This window comes from Symphalangus syndactylus, chromosome 7, assembly GCF_028878055.3.
Source record: "Symphalangus syndactylus isolate Jambi chromosome 7, NHGRI_mSymSyn1-v2.1_pri, whole genome shotgun sequence".
Lineage (NCBI taxonomy): Eukaryota > Metazoa > Chordata > Mammalia > Primates > Hylobatidae > Symphalangus > Symphalangus syndactylus.
In genome coordinates this window covers 68,901,686-68,920,000 of record NC_072429.2, presented here as the reverse complement: position 1 = coordinate 68,920,000, position 18,315 = coordinate 68,901,686, and the positions used below count along the sequence as shown (strand labels likewise).

At 41.9% G+C, this 18,315-nt stretch overlaps 2 long non-coding RNA genes across 2 annotated transcripts in view; both read left to right on the top strand.

Annotated features, from left to right (window-relative positions):
- LOC129486482 (uncharacterized) overlaps window positions 1-17,878 on the top strand; it is a 19,830-nt gene extending 1,952 nt beyond the window's left edge. The window contains exon 3 of the long non-coding RNA XR_008659001.1: window positions 17,801-17,878. This is a non-coding gene — a long non-coding RNA (uncharacterized lncRNA). The remainder of the gene's footprint in view (window positions 1-17,800) is intronic.
- Window positions 1-18,315, top strand: part of LOC129486483 (uncharacterized) — a 148,948-nt gene that overhangs the window by 112,130 nt on the left and 18,503 nt on the right. The gene's annotated exons all lie outside the window — the stretch shown is intronic.

The following is an 18,315-nucleotide window of genomic DNA, read 5'->3' as shown; positions in this document are numbered from 1 at the left end:
TATTGTTTTCCATGTATTTATATAGTCAATCCTTGATTTGTATCATTAGGGAATCATGGATATTTGCTTTACATTTGGGGGTATTTATTTTGTTGCTCAAATTGCTCTGATGTTTGCCATTGGGAGCTCTTTCTGTTAGTGCTGGTATCCCCCTGTAATAGTCCATCACTGTGGGTTTTTTGTTGTTGTTGTTTTTTGTACTTCCTGACCTTCTGGCAACACAAGCTGTTCCTGGCTCATACTGTGTATTTCTTACCTCACACCTAGAATCAGCCATCTCTCCAAAGAACTCTGGTTTCTTTTATTGGAGAACAGCATTTAAAACCAAGGTCTGGTTGCTAGGTGTGCATGGTGCTAGTGGGATGTCATTGCTTCTAAACTCTTTCCTTTACAGAGTAAGGAAATATGGGTGTATATGCTAACATATTTAAACACTTATGTATAAATATTTCTAGAGGAAACAAACTGCATCTATATTAAGCTAAATATGAGTTCATATTGATGTCTCCAGCTCTCACCATTACCATGTAGAACATACTGCCTTTCCCTTTGCTTGTCTATAGCCTCTTGACCCCGCAGTTTGGAACCTCCTCCTACCATCTGCCATCCATTTACTTAATTGTCCAGTGTACATGAACAGCAACATTAGAATTGTTAACCCTTGCTCACATGGGAGGCAGCCTTAACAGCTAGAGTATAGTCTATAGACAGTTTCTTCTACCTTTAGTCTTATAGTCTCCATTCATTTCTAAAGTAACTTAGGTGACCACCACTTTTTCCTCCAACCATTTCACTGATGAACCTCAATGAAATTGCTTTGTAGATGTATCAAGTAGTTAGATTCTTTTGTTACCCTGTCATGATTCTACATTTCATCCTGGGAGCCCCAGATCTCCTAAATATGTTTTTAAAGAATTGCGGCCGGGCGCAGTGGCTTATACCTGTAATCCCAGCACTTTGGGAGGCCGAGGCAGGCGGATCATGAAGTGAAGAGATAGAGACCATCCTGGCCAACATGGTGAAAACCAGTCTCTACTAAAAATACAAAAAATTAGCTGGGCAGGGTGGCAGGTGCCTGTGATTCCAGCTACTTGGGAGGTTGAAGCAGGAGAGTTGCTTGAACCTGGGAGGCAGAGGTTGCAGTGAGCCGAGATCATGCCATTGCACACTCCAGCCTGGGCAAAAAGAGCGAAACTCCGTCTCAAAAAAAAAAAAAAAAAAAAAAAAGAATTGCATACATGAATGTTCACTCTGTGCTCTAAACTTCCATGATTTTGAAAAATGAGTAGGGCCATTGAGCCAACACTTACAGTATCACACAGAATACTCTTTCCACCTAAAAATATTCCTGTACTTTACCTTCCAACACCCACCCTAATCTTCTGCAAACCACCTGAAACCACTAATTTGTTTTTCCAATCTATACGGTTGCCTTTTCCACAATGTCAGGTTTATTAGTCTGTTTTCACACTGCTGATAAAGACATACAGCAGATTGTATAATTTTTAAAGAAAAAGAGGTTTAATGGACCCACAGTTCCACGTAACTGGAGAGGCCTCACAATCGCGGTGGAAGGCAAAAGGCACATCTTACATGGCAACAGACATGAGAGAAAAATGAGATCCAAGTGAAAGAGGTTTCCCTTTATAAAACCATCAGATCTCGTGAGACTTATTCACTACCACGAGAACAGTATGGGGAAAATTGCTTACACGATTCAGTTCTCTCCCACTGGGTCCCTCCCACAACGTGTGTGGGAATTACAGGAGCTACACTTCAAGATGAGATTTAGGTGGGAACACAGCCAAACTATATCATCAGGTAAATGGAATCATGAAGCATTTTCAGACTGGCTTTTTTCACTCAGCAATATGCACTTAAGTTTCACTAGTGTTGTTTGTTGTGGGGATTGATATTCACTTCTTTTCATCAATGAATAGTATTCCATTGTGTGTTTGTACTACAATTTATCCATTCACCTGCTAAAGAACATCTTAGTTGCTTCCAATTTTTGGCAATTATGGATAAAGCTTCTAAAACATGTGTGCGCACATTTTTGGAGGGTGAACAGAAGCATAATTGCTGGATTGGATAATAAGACTGTTTAATTTACAAGAAACTGCCAAACTGTCTTTTATCATTGCTGTATCATTTGCATTCCCACCAGTAATGAATGGAAGTTTTTGTTGGTCCACATCCTCACCAAAAATTGGTATTGTTAGTCTTTTTTGGGTTTAGGACATTTTATTATGTGTGTGGTGATTGTTGTTTTAATTTTCATTTCCCAAGTGAAAGATGATGTTGAATAGCTTTTCAATGTTTATTTGTCATCTGAATATCTTCTTTGGTGAAATGTTCAGTTCTTTTGCCCATTTTAAAATTGGGGTTTTCATTTACTTATTGATGGGTTTTAAGAGTTCTTTGTGTACTTTGGATACAAGTCCTTTATCAAATATATATTTTGAAAATATTTTCTCTGAGTCTGTGGCTTTACTTGTTATTCTCTTAACAGTGCTTTTCACAAGAGGAAGGCTTTAAATGCTGATGAGGTCCAGCTTATTAGTTTTTTTTTCTTTTATGAATCATCTTGCAGCTCTATTAGTTTTTGTTTCATATAATGTGAAACTCTGTTACTAAGTCCACAAATAATTAGGACTATAATGTTCTCTTAATGAAGTGAATACTTTAAAAAGTTCATTTTATCATTTCTTATAGTGTAAATCCACTGGCGATGAATTATTTCAGCTTTTGTAGGTCTTAAAACATCTTTATTTCACCTTCATCTTTGAAAGTTTTAATTTTTTTTTCCTTTTCTGGGTGTAGAATTCTATATTAACAGTTTGTTGTTTCAGTATTTTAAAGATGTCATTCCACTGTCTTCTTGCTTGTATTGCTTGTATTGCTTCTAGCGAAAAGCCTGCTATCATACTTATCTTTGCTCCTTAATAAAATGTTTTCTCTGGCTGCTTTAAAGAATTTTCTCTTTATCAGTGATTTTGAGCAATTTGATGACGATATGTCTTGCTCTGGTTTCTTCATTTTTTGCCTTGAGTTTTGTTGTGCTTCTTGAATCTGCATGTAAATTTATAGTTTTCATTAAACCTGAATTTTTTCCAAATATTTCTTCAAATACTTTTTCTATTCTATCACCTTCTCTTAGAACTCCACTTACTTACAGAAGAACCTTTTGAAGTTGTCCCACAGCTCAATAATGCTCTGTTAACTATTTTAAAACTCTTTTCCCTCAGTTTTGTTTTGAATAGTTTCTATTCCTGTTTTCAAGTTCATTAATATTTTCTTCAACAATGTCTGTCTTGCCGTTAATCCCATCGAGTACATTTTTATCTCAGACATTGTAGTTTTCATGTCTAGAAATTTAATTTGTGTCTTTTAAAATATCTTCCATATCTCCACTTAACTTTTTGAACATATGGAATACAGTTAATTTAACTGTTTTAGTGTCCTTGTTAGCTAATTTTAACATATATGTCAGTTGTTGGTTTTGATTTATTGATTTTGCTCATCATTTTAGATTTTTGCTGCTTCTTTTTGTGACTGACAATTTTTAATTAGATGCCAGACATTGTGAATTTTATCTTGTTGAAGACTGGATATTTTAAACTCCTATAATATTCTGAGCTTTGTTCTTCAATGCAGTTGAATTACTTGGAAAGAGTTTGATTCCTTTGGGTATTGCTTTTAAGTTTTAGGTGGGGCCAGATAGTACTCAATTTAGGGATAACTGTTTCCTACTATGGAATTAATACCATTTTGAGTACTTGGTCCGATTCCTGGTGAGTTGTGTTTTTTTCCATTCTGGCTGGTGGGGACAGACACTATTCCCAGCCCACGTGGGAGTAGGGTACTCTTACTTCTATTTCTTTCAGATGGCATTTTGCCCAGCCATGCTGCACTGATCAGTCCTCATTTAACACATGAGCGAGACCGTCTGTGTATTTCTTTAGTTCCTCTCCTCTCCAGCTCTGCCAATGCTAGCCTTCTTGGTCTATGCAAAATCTCAGCTTCCTCTTCTCAACTCAGGTGTCTACCAGCTCTCTGCCTGGGTTTCCCCTTTGCATGTCGTGGCCAGAACTCTCTCAAGGCAGTCAGCTGGGCAGTATCAGGGCTCCCCTGGTTTGTTCCCTGTCCCTCAGGGGCTAACGTTCTTTGTTGTCTGATGTCAGTGTCTTAGAATTTTTCTTTCACATGTTTTGTGTGGATTTTTGCTGTTTCAGCCAGGAGGGTAAATCAGCCTGTTATTCCCTCTCGGTTGGAAGCAGAAGTCCTGGGCAATGTTCTATTTGCCTTGACGGCATTGTTTTACTTAATCCTTATGACAATTTTATAAGATAAGAATTATTGTTATACTCAGTTTTTAGCAGAGAAAACTGATGTCCAGACAGGCTAAGTAGTTTTCCCTTGGACCCACAGCTAATAAGGAGGGGATTCAGTATTTGCTCCCTGTGACATATAGTTCTGGAGCTTGCAAGATTTGTGACCATTTTAGAGATGGTTCTAGATTAATTTCCATAAGAACATTTTATAATTGCTTTCATCATTGTTTAAAAAATGGCCTAATGCTGTTACTAAAATTTGGGAAAATAAATAATCTTGGTTTCTGAAATTTCCGCTGCTATGATAAAAATGATATTTCATTGATGTAATTGATAATGCTTTAAAGAAAGGGCTTTAGAACACTCAGGTAGTTGGCACTTTCTAACAGGCACTTATACAAAGTTTGACTTTTTAAATTTTTAAGTTCTAAACAGAAACTTCAGTCAGAGTATTATATTTAGATGAAAGCGGAAAGAAATTATCTGGTAACCCAGGTTAAAAAACAATCTCTTATATCATGGGTTTAGAAGCCCACATTCAGAGGGGATAAAAACAAAAAAGTACTTTCTTTTCCATGCTAGATAGAGTGATTTTAAGTGAAATCTGAACAAGGAGAGGAGTGACCCCTAGGAAGAATGCTTCCAGCAGGGAGAACAGCCTGTGCAGAGGCCTGGAGCTGGGAGTAGCCAGGGAGGCTGGACCCCAGACCATCAGAAGGGTTCTGGGATATGAGACTAAAGGTGCTGGGTGGCCACACGGGCTCTAGGGGGATGGTCAGGGCATGGCCTTTATTCTAATAGCAATGCCAGGCCATGGAAGTCGAAGGGCATTTCATAATCTATGGCCTTTCAAGTTCAATGAAATATGGTATATTGAGTCATATAGGAGGTGCCTGCTACTGTAGTGACATCTCCTCATTTAATCCCAAGTACGATCCTAAAGGAGGTAATGGTATCTCCATTTGGACATGTGGAGTCAGCCTAAGAGGCTGAGGGATTCCAAGCTGATGGACTTTAAGTGTGGATTTACATCCATCTACTTCCTTCCTGTTATTTCATGCTGCATCCTATAACACCATCTTTATCTGACTCTAAGATTTTGGAAACTAAACCTCTCATGTACAAAGGTTGAGTTTCCTCTTGTGATTTTAAAATATTGAGTTTTGAATCCCTAGCATCTAGACTGTGATATCTAAATATCATTGCCGGCTGGGTGCGGTGGCTCATGCCTGTAATCTCAGCACTTTGAGAGGCCAAGGCAGGCAGATCACTTGAGGTCAGGAGTTTGAGACCAGCCTGTCAACATAGTGAAACTCTGTCTGTACTAAAAATACAAAAATTAGCCAGGCATAGTGGTGTATGCCTGTAGTCCCAGCTACTTGGGAGACTGAGGCAGGATAATGGCTTGAACCCAGGAGGTGGAGGTTGCAGTGAGCTGAGATCACATCATTGCACTCCAGCCTGGGCAACAGAGCCTGGTAAATAAATACCATTTCCAGTGCCCCTTTGAGGACGGCTAATTCCAGGTCTGGGGCAGGAAATGTGCAAGACAAGACCAGAACATCTTGCCATTCAAGAAATCAAGAATACTTGCAAAGCCTTCTGGGGTTTTGTCAAAAGGACTGAGGAGCCAACCTGAAGGGGTTGAAGATAGGATAATTTGTGGATCATTAAGGATAGTAGCTTTAATAGTTTGAGACCATCGGATATTGCTCAGAAATCTTCCCTGCTACCCTGGTCTGAGGTAGAAAGTCCCATCTGTTTGCTTAGTAAATGGAAGTTCTTCCATAGTATTTCTTTCCATCTGCACTTCCAAATTAGCCCAAAGAACCCCTCAGACAGGGGATATATGTGTCTTACCTACCAGTGGATCCTACATAGCCACTTGAAGCTGAAATGAAAGTCCTTAACCCCTCTGGCAGATTAACAGGCCCTCCTTTGGCTAAAAGAACCCCAAATTGTAAGTTCCTGGCTGTATTAGTTCATTTTCACACTGCTATAAAGAACTACCTGAGACTGGGTAATTCATGAAGTAAAGAGGTTTAATTGACTCACAGTTCCACAGGCTGTGCAGGAAGCATGACTGAGAGGCCTCAGAAAACTTACAATTATGGCAGAAGGGTGACAGGGAAGCAAGCACATCTTCACACGGTGGCAGGAGAGAGAGAGAGCAAAGGGGGAGGTGCCACACACTTTAAACTATCAGCTCTTGTGAGAACTCACTTATTACCAGGAGGACAGCAAGGGGGAAATCTGCCCCGATGATCCAATCATCTCTCACCAGGTCCCTCCCTCAACATGGGGAATTACAATTCCATATGACATTTGGGTGGGGACACAGAGCCAAACCATATCACTGGCCATGGTGGGATGGGAGTCTGGTCACATCCCATTTTCTTCCAGCTCCCTTCCCCTTACTAATCACGACTAGATTTTCTCAAAAGCCAGCTTGAGGGAATGAAAGGCTCAAAGACCACTCGGCTTAGATCAGCTGGCTGCCCAGAGCTGTGCATGGGTCCTCTTCATGAATATTCATAAACTTTTCTCATATCCTGTTAAATATGTACACCCTGCTGCTCCGTTTAGCATATTTACCTGTCTCTTCTTCCTTCTCCCTGAAGCAAGGTTCTCTAGTTTAGCCTGAGACTTTGCTTCCTGCCTGCATGTTGTAACTGCCTCAGAAATAAAGGTCTCCTTTTAAATTTACTGACTTTGTGACTCTTTTCACTCCACACAATCAATAAATATTAGTTGGATAATAAGTAAGTGAATAGACAGAATAAAAACATCATGTATTGAAATGGTTATAGTAAAAGGAAAGGGTTAATGGGCTCTTACTCTTTTTAAGGCAAGGTGACCCTTGGATAGCTAAGGGAAGAACAGTCCCTTCTCTCTAGGAAAATTCACATATGCACATTACAACACAAACACAAAGTTTCCTATACAATTAAAAGAGATTCAGAGATTCACAGTAATCTGTCTAGCCTCCATTTTCAGAAACCATGATTTAGTGTATGGCAGTTACTTTCTTATCAGGTTCACACGTATATTTTTTTAAATTGAAGAATGAGAAGGAATGTGTGAAGTGAAATTACTTCCAATATGATTAGAAGCCACACCATAAGATCTTGCACTTTACCTCATGTAGCACATAACATTTGGATGGATGGCTAAAAACCTGGAGTCTAGCTAGGTAAGCAAAAATCCCAGTTATCTAACATCTTTATTTTTTGTAATACAATTTACTGAAATTAAACATAAATTTAAAATTTGAATGATTGTCCAGAAAGTTTCAACAAGTACAGTCTCAGGGAGATTTTTTTTAAGCTACAGAATACTCACATCTCACGTATACTTGTAGCCAACTTTTCAATGCACACTTAGGGAAAGTGGTGTGGCATGATCCAATAAGCAAATCCATACTCATTCAGTCAAAATACACCCCATTCCCATTCTTCCCCCAACATCTTGCTCAGCTTTTTTTCCTCTTTCCTTTGCATCCCATGGCCCATTGCTTAATTTTGGTCTTGAAATCTTAGCCACGTCTGACAGCTGAGTCTTTCCATATGCAGAACTGAAAGCACATCTCGTGGTCAGGTTTGTACTCACAGAACATTATCTACATAGAAGTTGCTCTTAACTGCTGTGGATATGACATCAGAGAGAATGTATATTATTCACAGCCTGAAGACGCAATGTAAGATTATATGAAGCCCCCGGCCCTTTGGATGTCTACAATACTCCACAGTTGAGGCCGCTTGAGCTTACATTTCATTTACATCAAAGGCACATCAGAAAACATAATAATGTTCTCTGGAGCAGACAGTTGTCTCTTGATTAGTGCATGTGTAATGTGTCGAGAAACCCCTGAGCTTCTGTCCTTGACGAGTATAAAGATAATTTAGGATTTCAATGTGGGTTTACACATGAAAAATTCTACTAGAACATTATAGAACATAATTGAAAACTATATTAGAACATTGTAAACTGTCCCCCCACCATTAAAGCCAGTAAATCCTATGTAGTGAACCTTACTCCAGGCTACAGAAGTGCTGTTTCAGTAACTCTGATGTATTGTAACAACAGACCTTTTTCTATTAGCTGTTCAGTTCACTTTGGTTTGTTTCTCTGTTATGGCTTCAACTTACAAATATTCCCAGGAGGATACACACTCAAGGCTCAGTGTGCAGAGGTATAGAACTTTGAAGTGAGATCTATCAGGATGATGAATTTCAGTCGCTTTGGTTTCATGGGGAAGAGATCACTAAATCAGTAAGGCACACAGCCAGTTTCTAAGGGTGATTTTATTATTAGGGGTAAGGCTGAAAGTCTGTATCAAAGGTCTAGGCAAGAAGATGTTTGTTTAAACGTCTATTTTCTTGTTCTCTTGCCTAACAATGGGTGAGATTCTGGGAAGGGTGTGAGCTAGTAGATGCATCTTTGATTAAGCCGAGGATATCCATAAGTTGGTGATAAACCCGTTGGCCCATGTTAACCTTTGGTTTGCAGATCCTGTTGGGGCATTAAACATACAACAACTCAGTTAGCTTTCATCACTTGAATTGTGTTCTCTGACACCCAGCAAGACAGTTTTCAGCCAAAAAGCAATTGGTAGTTTTTCGAACAATAACAACAACAAAGGCAAAAGAAGAATGTTCCATTGTTTCACTAACTGCTATAAATCAGGAACATTCAGTGTCATGAGCAGGATACACAAAAAATACACAATGGTGCCCAGCCTGGCTCCCTGCAGGATGGTCTCCCAGCACTGCAATGTGGAAGATGGCCCCGGGCAACCCAGTGACCTCACACTCACTTAGATTTCTTTGGAACAGAATGTTTCATTTGCAAATGTGAAAATGATGATGAAGTTATTTAGGGTCTGAAGGGAATTTGGAGTTTTGAAAAATGGAAAGGAAATGATCACAAACAGCAGATAAAAAGCTGAAGGGTTTTTGTTGACTCCTTGTTCCGCTCCCAGCTGGGGGAGACGATGGAACAACAGACTCCTCTCCCCGTCTGATTCAGACTTGATAAGCAGGTGGTGTAAGGCTGGGGCGGCCTGAGCACGAGACCTCCTCCTCATTCTTGCGTCCCTGAAGTCGAGATTCGTGTCTATTTGGACGTGGCCTTAACCAACTCACATTTGTGTTTCCCAGAGTTTTTTCCTCAACAGTAGCCATATACATATGTGCATGAAGCGCTGTCAGCCCCATACTGGGCTTCCTACTGACGTTTGGGTGACGCTGAAATGATAGTGCTGTCTCTGGGCTCACTGTTGGTTTCTGTTTGAAACCATCCCCTCATTTCCATCGTGGGCACCTCTCACCGGCATCCAGAAGTCAGTTTTGGCAGGCGAGGCGGGTTTCCATCTTCCCTGTGCCTCTCGGATCTAACTGGGCTCAGGAGTTTATTTTCCTTCCTTTCCTCCCACCTCTCACTCCTTCACTGCAGGCTCTTAAAGACAAACTCTGAATGTGATTAATGGTGGCAGAGATTGGGAACATAAAGTGCAAGCACTGGAGTGTTTATTTGTTTAAGAGAGTTGTTTTGGGGCTGTTTCTTCATGCAGCTACATGGCCACTAGAAGAACCTTGGCTCTGCTGTGAGCTGGAAGAGTCCTTCTTAGAGTGCAGAAGAGAAGGAGAGGCAGGGGAGAGGCTCACTTTTCTGAGTAACTCCTTTCCATCTTTAGCATAATCTTTTTTTTTTTTTTTAAGAGATGCCCAGGCTGGCATATAGTGGTACGATCATAGCTCACTACAGCCTTGAACTCCCGGCGTAAAGTAATTTTCCCACCTCAGCCTCCCCAGTACTTGGGATTAGAGGCATAGGCTACCACACCCACCTAGGATAATTCCTCTTTCAACCTTTACAGGGAGGGAGATGCATTTTTTGTGAGGTTTATCTCAATGTTATCAAGTCTTGCAAAGGCTGGCATCTGACTGCTGGATTGAAGTGTGTCATTGGATCAGCAGTAGGGGAAGAGGTCTTAGCGAAGCTCGAAGTTAAGTGGAAATGTTTTTAGTACATGCTTATCATATCACCAGCTATGTTCAGAAAAGGATTCTATTCAAATTTTGCATCTGGGGCTCCTCATTCCCCAGATCTGCTCCTCAGCCGACTTGCTGTAATTCCCCAGAGAGAGATTTCAGAATAGCACGTTTCTTTCTAAAAACAAAGAGAGGGCAGCAGTCTCTCCAGGCAGTGACTCCTCAAATGCCCCGCTGCTTCCCCACGTGGCTGTGCATGCGCCTGTGTTCCTCCGCACGACTGAGGCCAGGTGTCAGGTGTAAGGTCTGAAGACTGCACAGCAGGGAGGCCACCCAGGTACATCAGTAGCTCCTTCTGGAGGGGAGGCCTTTGGGCTGGGGCAGGTAACCCACATTTCATGTGTGGTATGGGAAGGAGGAGAAGTTCACAAGTGTGTCGGCTAGATTTCCACCAGCTCATTATTTGTTTAGCTCAGATATTAATAGTTTATGTAACATGTTTGAATTTGGTACCTACACACTTGAACAGAATTTCTTGAGTTCACCTGTCTGGCTTTCCTCACCCTGAGCTGCTGTGCTGTTGGACACCACTGGGCAGGTGTGGCCTGAAGGGTGAGCTCCTGCTTGGAGCAGGTGGTCTTGTCTCACTCAGGAGGCTCCCTTGCTGGAAGTCAGGCTCCCTGTAAATGCAGCCTCTGCACTTCATGACTTCTCTGCCACGATGGCAGTGTTTTCAAGGGAAAGACGCTAACGTGTTCTCCTTCATTTTAATGTTTTTTTCTTTCATATTCAACATGATGATTACATTAGCTCTAGATTCTGCCTTCGCAAAATGCTCCCTTCTGTTTTCTTTATTTGAAAAGGTTTTGAAATTGGAATAAAGTGATTCCTCATCGTGCTGCCTTTCTTGAGAAGAAGGACTATGGACTCTTTCAATTATTTATTTGCTTAGGCAACTTTAAATCTTTACTCTTTCTCCTATGTCTGCCACAGTAAATGCTGACAAACTACAGGAAGAAACAGAAAAGTTTTAACATTAAATTTCTGAGGATATTTCTTCCCACACTTAAAAATCTAGGATTGTTATTCTTCATAGGTTGATTGCCAAATAGTTCTTTAAAATTATAGCATTTGCTTCCTGTTTTCAAGGGTTATCTGAAATCAACTATTCAAATATAGACTAGTTGCAAAACACAGAGCTTAAATTAGACTTTGTGGGGACTGTAGGAACAGCTCTGTCCCAGGGCAGGTGTGGAGGCTCCAGCATGCAAACACAGCTACCACATTTGTGGCAGGGCCTGACCACCACAAATACCCCACCCCACATGCTCCAGGCTAATGTGAGTGTCCACAGTCCCCTAACCCCCTCCTCAGCTTGGTGTCACTGGGGCTCTGAAATCCAGAGGTCAGACTCCACTCAGGAGGTCTTGGTGGTTTTCCTGGAAGGTGAGTGATTGCCTGAGTTCCTTTATACATTTGTTGCCTCCAAGTAGAAATAAAGAGAAGAAATTGATGTTCCTTCACACATTTCTTGTGTGGATCATATCTTCAAGGAAGGTATGATCTTTCCTTGTGACCAGACATATTTATAAGTATTCTCTCCATGTTACATTTTCTGTAGGAGGCTCTGTATCAAATTACTGTATTATTGCCTTTCCATTCAGTGGTAAAGGCAAATTTTGTTCTCATTAAGAGTGCTCTTATATACTAAACCCAGTAATTGCCCAACAAATAATAGTAACTGAATTAGTTCGTGGTTCTGATAATGCCAGGGATTTCCGGGAAGAAAGGGTCAGTGATATAGAATGGATGCATGTGGTTCTGTGAGCAATCTCGAGTAGGTGAAATTGTTGCATAGTTATCTCTCTCTCTGTAGCCTAATACTAAAATGCCAGCCCAGCTAATTCCATTTATTCAACACTAAAAACACCAATGTGATATTGATATTAATGGTCTGATCATCCCTCAAGACAATTTCCTCTCATTTGATAATGGGGCCACTGGCCACATAGTTCTCCAGCAGTGTCAGTGTGCAGACATCACCACTCAGTGACCAGCATTATTTGCAACTTTTTGTTGGCTGGTCCCCAAAGCCCCGCTGCTTAACTTCAAGGCAAAATGCCCCAGACACCATACATGCAGCAGTCTCTTCACTCAAGATGCGTAAGTTCTTACCTCTCATCACTAACTTACTTCCTGTCAGGTGCTCAGCTGGTCAACGTGCTGGATGGTGTCTTCTGTGTATTATAGCACTGGTACTGTTAGGGAGCCCTTTCACCTCAGTTCACTGCATATCATCTGCTTGGATAGCTTACTCTGGAAGGATGTCTTCTGAATAAGTTAATTCCTGTGTGTTCTTGTAGTTCCATGTGTCTGGGGCTTGTCAAGAGAAACCATCCACATTGGGTTTCTCATCTGAAACCCCAACAGCACTTAACTGGTGAATGTAAGCTGCAGTTCTGCTATCTGACACAGCCTGAATGCATCATCTTGCCATGTGGCCTGCTCTGGCATGGGTGTGTGTGATGATGCTCCCATGGCCAGCCTTGGCTACACACCGGCTGTATCCCTGGGGTGCCCAGGGGCCCGATGAATCGGCTGAAGGTACATTCCTCACTTGCTTCTTTTCATGACCTTGGAATTCAGCACTGAAATTACTGTCTACACATCTTTACTTCCCATTCCTGATTCACTTGTGGTTGAACGTCTGAGGGCATTAGACCACAGGAGAGTCTGTATTTAGCTCCAGGAATATTCTGAGGGCTGGGCACCAAAGCCGGTGGCAGCGTGAGTGTCCACAGTGCTGCTCTGCATTCCACCTTGCAGAGGTGGGCGTCTGGTGACCTGAGTGGCAATGAGGAGCTGGCTTCCCAGACCAACAGTTCAGAGGGGGATGCATCTCCTTTGTCTCCTTCTCACCTGCAGGCCATGTGTGTGTCTCACAGCTCAGTGGCTCAGCATGACTTTGTTTCCAGACATACAATTGCTGTGGGGTCCGTCGAAGAGTTAGGAAATCCTTGTCATTCCTCATCACTATTAAGCAATCAGTTTCCCTGGAATCCTACTTATGTTGGACCAGATAAGCTGTCAGCACTCCAAGTGGCCTTTCACTGATGTGCAGCCCCTTGTCCCCTGTTTACTTAGAGCCTGCCTAACGGTCAGAACCTGTCAGATGTAGTGGGTTCACGGGTTGTCTCCAATCCGCCAGCCAGGCCTCCCTCAGGTGCATAACTGAAGGGAATAATTAGAAGAAAATACTAAAGGATGTGCACATTGACTAACTCCAGTGGGGAGAGTGAGAAAGGAAGTCTGCATTATGGGTACCGCAGCTACGCAAAGCTCAGCAGACCGGCTGCATCGCTTGGCCTGGGGCTGGCTTTCTTCTAGCAGATAGAGACAGAGAGCAATTAGCGTTTGAAAGCATAAGCAAGCCAATCTGTTTTGTTTATACAGAGAGTTTCCCCCAGAAGTGAGGCAGAAGCAGAGACATCAGTAATGAGCACATGTGTTTGGAAAGAGTATGAGGTACTTATAAATATTATAGTGGCGTCGCTATAGTTAAAGGTCTGGCAGCATTTCCATTATAAACTCTCAGTGTCAGGGGTTTAAAACTCAGCTGTAAAAATTCCAGGCTACAGCTTGGCATCCCAGGCTCTGCCTGGGAACCAGGCCTGCATCCGTGACCTCCTGCAGGTCTCTGCTGGTGTTCCCATGCTGTGCTGCTTCTGTCTTTGTGCCTCTGGTCCTGTTTGCACGAACTAGGTGAGGAAAGAGCTGACTCTCGAGCTTGTATGGCAGGGTAAGGCCCCCTTGGTTATTGGAAAGGAGAAGCCAGACAAGAGGTATCCACTGATTTCATTGACCTCTGTTTCAAGCTAGAGCTTGGTTTTCATAAGACACCTTCCAGTTGTTAAAAGTGGCTCCTGTGAACCACAACGCCAAAGGTCAGATATCACTGGACATGCAGTTGGGTTAGGAAAATGCAAGGACAATCACGCTAATACTTGACAGCCAAGCATTTTACATACGCAGCTCCCTTAAGGTTGCCCAGCCATTTTAAGGGAAATCCACCAAGGCTATCCAGGGGACTGTACTCTCCAAAGAAAACACTGTACTTTATCTTTGGTCTATAAAGCTAACAGTCCAAAAAAATTGATTAGCAAGTTGGGCACAGGGTTACTTGCAGACAGTTAAAATAGATGTAGAGAGTTCCAGAATTAATAAACAAACCATCTTGGCTAACACGACTTTTGAGAAAAACGTTTTTCCCCTCATTTTGTGATAGCAGCATGTGTGGAATTTAAATCAACAAATGCTCTTTCTATGATGAGCGTTAGCCTAAACCGAAGACCAATCAGAGCGACGAGCATCAGTCTCCAGTGAGTGGCCATATCCCGTGATCTGTGAGAGAAGGGCTCACCTTGTTCTCCAGATGGTACACGGATGGCTGTGACTATACAGAAACTGTCTGGACCTTGCGAGAAGTGGAGGTTGGAGGCAAGCTTTCCCCTGCAATCTCATCTCATCTAGTGCTAGCAACACCCCCCCTTTTATCATTACATTATCCCTGCTGTTGTTACATCCCTGTAACAGCTACACATTTTCCTTTTGTAATAGACTGACATGCACTGTGTTGCCAGAGATATCCTGAATTGTTAAGTGAAAAAAAAATTTGTTTTTTAGAGATGGTCTTGCTCTGTTGCTCAGGCTGGAGCGCAATGGTGTGATCATAGCTCACTGCAGCTTCAACCTCCTGCTCTCAAGCCATCCTCCTCTCTCAGTGACCTGAGTAGTTGGGACCACAGTCATGCACCACCATTCCTAGCTAATTTTTATTTATTTATTTGTTTATTTTTTTTTTAGAGATGGAAGATTCTTAAGATAATACTTCAGAAGGCTTAACAAAGCCTAGGAAAAGAGCCAAACAATTTATTTGGGACCCGAGACTCCTTGAATTCATAAGAGTTCAAGTGCCAGTGTGAAACTTAAGAAAGCATCTTCCTTTGTCTGGGCATAGTGTCTCATGCCTGTAATCCCAGCACTTTGGGAGGCTGAGGCAGGCGGATCACCTGAGGTCAGGAGTTTGAGACCAGTCTGGCCAATATGGTGAAACCCTGTCTCTACTAAAAATACAAAAAGATAGCCAGGCATGGTGGTGGGCGCCTGAAATCCCAGCTACTTGGGAGGCTGAGGCAGGAGAATCACTTGAACCTTGGAGGTGGAGGTTGCAGTGAGCCGAGATCATGCCACTGCACTCCAGCCTGGGCAACAAGAGTAAAACTCCATGAAAGAAAGGAAAAGAAAAGAAAAAGAAAAAGAAAACAAAGAATCTTTCTTCTGTTCTCAGTCATGGAATCCTATTTGATCCTAAGCTAATGTCACTCTCCAAATCGCCATATCATGTCTACATGGGTAGAAACAATATTTATCAAAGGGAAAATTTCTAAGAATCATTTGCTACAGTCATAAAACCATTTGCTGTTTATTCTATTTTGTGAGAAACTGGATTTAAGCAAGGTACAGTCAACTGATTTAAATCACTAAGAAAGAAAGATATTTGCTGTTAAAATGGACACTTCAATCCTAGCTGAGCCCACAATATAAAAAAGTAAGAGACAAAAGCCAAACTGTGTGGGTTAAACATAGTAAGCTTGGGTTTCCAGCCTTGCTCTTGGATGCTTTGGCTTCAGGTGAGATCTGAGGAAGTGCAGGATGAGGGCTGAAGACGATGCTTTCATTACAGACACACTTTTCCCTCAGTGGCATAGTGAGGGCTGGGGCTGGGGCGGGCATAGAAACCATGCTGAATCCAAAATAAATCAGGAGTAAAATTCAAAGTTCCCTTTTGGGGTGGGGTATAATAGATTGGAATATTTTTAAAGAAAATTGAATACCTTGAAACATGCTTCTGGGTTTGTTTGTGTGTGTGTGTGATGGAGTATCACTCTTGTTGCCCTGGCTGGAGGGCAGTGGTGCAATCTCAGCTCACTGCAACCTCCGCCTCCTGGGTTCAAGTGATTCTCCTGTCTCAGCCTCCCAAGTAGCTGGGACTACAGGCGCCCACCACCACACCTGGCTAATTTTTGTATTTTTAGTAGAGACATGGTTTCACTATGTTGGCCAGGCTGGTCTGGAACTCCTGACCTCAGGTGATCTACCTGCCTCGGCCTCCCAAAGTGCTGGGATTACAGGCCTAAGCCACTGCATCCAGCCAAAACATAACAGCCTTCTTATCTGATCAGGCCCAGTACTTTCTGAGGCTACGCGTTGCTGATGAATTGCACGTTTTCGTTTTGTCTGGAGACAAGTGAAGGATCCATGGGGTTTTCAGGTGGCATACCTGCCCTTCCACCCCTTCCTCTGGGCTTGCCTCCCTCCTCTTCCAGAAGCTTCCTTTACCGTCTTCACTCTCATCTTCACTTCTCAGCATCATTTTTAAGGACCTATAGCCAGCAAGATACATAAAAACACTTGGACGATTACTTACAAATGAGCGCAGCAGACAGACGAAGAAAGAGGGTGGCAGCACGCGGCCCAGGCTGGGCCCAGGGTCTCAGAGCCTTGGGTCTTCACAACTCACCTGCGGTTTTCTCCCACAGGGTTGTAGGCCTGGCACGCGAAGACATCTAATTGTGTGCAAAACCTACACACACCGTGTTGATTTGGGTCACACACACAGAAAGCACTGTTACTACATTTGTTATGTAATTAATAATGGCTTGAAAAATTTGTTCCTCATTCTTAATGAATTTCTCTTTGAGGGACATTTGAAATCTATTATTTCAAGCTTAAGTCGTGCAAATTTATATCAGCTCTTTGCAGCAATACTTTTCTACCATATTAACATAACACACACACCCTTCTCAGCAGAGCAGTCACAGAACACATATTTCCTTTCATGAGCCAAAAGATTAACATCGTCTTCAAATAGTTCCTGAACTGATTTTTTTTTTCTTGTACTGAGGATGCTGATTAAAACGACAGTACTTTAGCTACTATTTGTTTCTTTTTCTACCATGCTGGAAGAATGAGCCTTTAATCCTAAAGTTCCCCAGCGCCTCAGGCCATCAATAGTGTGGGAGATCCACTTAAGACTATTTTTTATTGCTTTTTTTCTTCTCATGGTAAACAACCAAGTTGGGGATAGGCCGGCAGTTCATCACTGGGTAAAGTGTTAGTAGCTGCACATCTGTGGATGGCCATGAGTAATCATCTCGTGCTGGTTAGGATAGGCTGCTGGAGGGGGCGCCCCTCAGGCTTTCAAGTACAACGGACCCACCTTGACCTTGGGACATGGGGGCCTGCACACCTTCCATAGAAGAGCAGGGAGCTAATAAGGTTAGTTAAATAAGGAATGCAATTTGTAATCACTAGTTGATTCTGACGTATTATAAGACCTGAAGTCCTTTTTCCTTTTGAAGACTGCCTCTTTGTAATACCATAACTAAATACATATATTTCTCTACATGGAAGGCCTCTATGTTCCCTACAAAGTGTGAGAACTTTGTAAAGTGTGATTCCAGGGAAAGTGCTCACAACCCTTGAAGGCCATATGTCCAGCGATGGAGAGCCATGTATGGATTTGCCTCCAGTAAGTGCTTTACTACCAGATCTCTGTGTCACAGTTTCAGGCCCTTTCTACCACAGGATTCCAGTATTAATCTTCAAGTTTTAGGAGTTATATGTAAAAACTGGAAAAGATGATAAAAGAAAATTGTAAGGTAATTTATTTGAATATTGGAATTGGACATAAGTTGAGCTAATGTGACTGTTTTAACCTAAAGAAGAAAAGGCTACATTTGTTTTCAAACATTTGGATAACAAAATAAGGTAGCATTTTACAGAAAACAGATTAAAGAGAAGAACCAATCAAAGAATGAAATGGATCATGTAACAAGTCCTGTATATGCTTTAACCTTGAAAATCAGAAACAAGATTTGCAATAGTTTGATCCTGCCAAGGCCCTTTCAGTACTAGAATTTTAGGGT